This window comes from Poecilia reticulata, chromosome 15 (assembly GCF_904066995.2).
Source record: "Poecilia reticulata chromosome 15, P_reticulata-male-v2, whole genome shotgun sequence".
Classification (NCBI taxonomy): Eukaryota; Metazoa; Chordata; class Actinopteri; order Cyprinodontiformes; family Poeciliidae; genus Poecilia; species Poecilia reticulata.
Window position 1 is genome coordinate 6,116,896 of NC_088844.1, and position 3,970 is coordinate 6,120,865.

The window sequence follows — 3,970 nt, forward strand, 5'->3', positions numbered from 1 at the left end:
TGTGCCTGTTGTCATGAAGCAACATTCGGTAAATAATGACACTTTTAATGCAAAGTTGCATTGAAAGTCCATTAAAAGTGCCAACTTTGTATTATTTTGTAAATAATGACACTTAAGTGAAATACTGGCACTTTTAATGGACTTTCAATGCAACTCTTAAAGCAACTTTGAATTAAAAGTGTCATTATTTACCAAATGACGCTGGAACATAAGCTGCACAATGTCAAGTCTTGCTTTGCAAAAAGTAAACACTTGGTATAATATACCCGGTATCATCATGATCATAATATCATTTTTGGTGACACTTTATTTGAAGGGGTGTGCATAAGAGTGACGTAACTCATGAACATGAAGGAGTTTTTATGAATGTTTATGACTGTTATGAAGTTTTATTTAGTACATAACGACAGTTTTAATGCTTTAAAATTTGTATTTAGAGAAGTCTATTAAAAGTGTGATATTTGCATTATTTGGATTTGCATTAATGACCCTTTTAATGTAAAGTTCTATGAAAAATTGCATAGAAAGTTAATTAAGTTTCAGCTTTGCATTAAAAGTGCCATTATTTACTGAATGACACAAGGCAACAGTCAAACATTTATAAAGACTCCTTCATGTTCATAACAAATGTTATGTCGTGTTTATGACACTGTCATGTCAGTCTTATGCACACCCCATCAAATAAAGTGTTACCCAATTTTTGTATAATTAGTTTTGTATTAACTTTGATCTTCCACCTTGTTCTTTTCTGTACCACCCCATGAAACATTCTAGACCCTACCAATCCTATCATTGTGCTTGATCAGCAATTCCTCTCTGCTGTTTTTTACTTCTTAAACCTTGTTGAAGCAGCAGGTGGAGCAGTGGATTTTTCACACACACCTTCTTAATTCGGACCCTGTTGACAACCAGGTTAGACACCAAATCACTGCTTTTCACTAAACTTCTGGAACTGAAAGGGGATATACTTCCTTGCACTAATGAATCGAATTACTTACAATGCTTAAGAGATTCGGAGGTACAATGTGCATTTTATTGCACTTGGACTGTAGTCTCCTGTAATCTCAACTCACTCTCCTTATCTGCCTTCTGTTTGCTGGTGTGTCGCAAGTGAGGAACTCTCTTCTGGTTAGTCCAAGACTTTCTCACCATGGCTGCAGAGGGACTGACTGTGAATATTACAGACTTGCCAAACAAAGGTAAATCTTTCAGAACAGCATACTTTCTGTTTCATTTTTGCCATAGTTTGGTCAAATGTTGTGGTTCTCTCTTCTGTGGAGATAAAATTCACCCATCCATCCATTTTCTTACACCCTTGTCCCTTAGTGGTGGTCGGGAGGGTTGCTGGTGCCTATCTCCGGCTAACGTTCCGGGCGAGAGGCAGGGTCACCCTGGACAGGTCGCCAGTCTGTCGCAGTGGAGATAAAATAAAGCAACAAATGTACAGAATGGGAAAAGATCATCTGGTTCACAACTTTTTATGTCTTGTTGAAGGTTACTTGACATTCATTGGTGTCAGAGAAAGACATAAGACATGAGGTTTTTATTTGTCATTATGTTTCAAGAACAGATTTGGATTGAAAATTGAACCCTCAATTATAAATAGATAAATAATCTTAGTTCTTAGGGTGCAGCATAAGGGTGACGGTGTGTCTGAAAGGAGGCAGAGAGATTTCACAGCTTTTGGGAAAAAGCTGTTGTTTAGTCAGCTATTTGTGCTCTTTATGTATCTGTTCTGTTTGGACATAGGAGAGACAGACAAGAGAAAGACCAAAAAGGAGATTTATGGATGTAGTCAAAAAGGACAGGAAGTTAGTTGGCATCAGCGTAGCGGACGCAGAGGACAAAACTAAACAGAGGCAGATGATTTGTCAATAAAAGAGAAATAGCAGAGGTGAACAAAGGAAGTCCCACAGTTTATTGTGGGATGTACATGACATTTCCTGGTCATGGAATAGCACTAAGGTTCCTCACATTATGTCCAGACAATTTATTGCCATCCATGGAGACTGACTAAAAAGCTTGTTTTTCACAGTCGATGTTATCGAATAGAGTGCTGAGATGTAACAGGACAAGTATAGAGATGAGTCCATCGTCTGAGGCCAGGATTATTGACACTAATATGGGAGAGGGCAGAAATAAGGCTGCTGCCCTCTGCTGAGCTGTTTTGTGCTACAAAAGACATTAACAATGAAAAAGATTCTTTAACAGTTGTCACAGCATTGTCTAAAAAAAAAATTGTCTAGTGAAGATTTACTATATATATTATTAGGGGCAGGGCAATTGATTAGGTTAAACTGTGAAAGGTTTGAAATATGACAATACAGGACAGAGTTGGGAAATATACTTTTCAGTCTTTAGTTGGATGAGTCCAGGATGGGAAGCCTAGATCTAAATACAAAGAGACGATGCTCTGAGCCTGTAGTAAAAAGAGAGAACTTGATCACATCATTAGTTTGTTTCTTATTCACACTTGATGCCACTTGTCAGCACAAGACCCAAAGAATGAGGGCAAGAATGTGTGTGTCTAACAAATAGAGTAGATTAATTTGCTGAATTAATCTACTGTCTTAGATTAATTGAACAAAGCCAATTTAATCTAAGATAGTATTACAAATAATAATAATAATAATAATAATAATAATAATAATAATAATAATAATAATAATAATAATAATAATAATAATAATAATAATAATAATATTTAAATGGGCGCTAAAGACGCAGATATCTATTAATTCTTTCATAACATCACAGATGGTTTCTCTGCTTCTGGTGTGTGTTTGGTCAGGTCCTGAATCCAGAGTGGGGTCCAGAACACAGTTACTCCAAATAAAGCAGTTCTCTATCTCTGATGAAAGGATTAAAGACAGATTTATGACAAAACTATAATCATCTGTTTTGGGACCACATACTTTTACTAAATTCAGATCTTCTTGTAAGATGGACCCCTGAAGAGTGACATATCTCCCAAATTTATTTTTAAAAAACATTGGTGACCTAAAAAAAGGAACAGATTTGTGAATTAGAGTTGTTACACCTCTGGATCTTGACGTACGTGAAGCAGCCATGAAATCTTCTGTTTTCCTCTTCTAAGGTTATCGTCTCTTGTGATGCTATTTTCAGAGTTCATGTCTTTCAGTTTATTCATGACCTGTTTGTTTCTTTTCTTTCTTTGGTTTTATGGTTTTATGTTAGTCTTTACGAGTTCCGTGCACTGAATGATGCACTAACTCTAAAAATTAGTCCGAGAGGTGTAACAAGAATAATTGAACATTACAATAACATACAATAACAGATTTGGAACAAAAACAAAATATCAGAGTCAGACTCTTCCATTATACTACTTCTGTCCACTGTTATTTCTAGATTCTTATTATCTAACACTAAACCTTAACGAACAAAACATATGTTTGCGTAATTCTCAACCTTCTCCTCCAACTCCAACAGTCAAGTTAGCCCTGTACATGTGAGGTGATCTCTAACAAGCACAATATTGGTTCAATATATTTTTTACCAAAACATTCAAAATATAATAGAGTATGTACTCCTTGACACATTATGAACACAGCAATGTTCATACCAAAAGGTATATTCTTGTAGTAAAGTATATATTGGATTCAGTCAGATTCAATCATAGTGTTGCTGGTGAACCTCTGTGGTGACAAATCTCACCCAATGGTTCTTTTAGAGTGGGGGGGTCAAACGTGTTTTGACCCCCATTTTGGACCACATCGACATCATGACATCATGAATGTCCTCAATGGGCTGCTTGTGGCAGAATGTATTAAAATTACCTGCTAACCTGTTAAAATATTACAGTTTTCCCTGCATTCAATTAGTACTACTTAAAATGTACCAATTTTTAACATTTTTTCACAGTGGTGTTGTACAAATGAAAGCTGAATTGATTTGACTGATAAAATGATATTTAAGGACAATGAAAAGTTCAATGAATCGTGACCTTCTA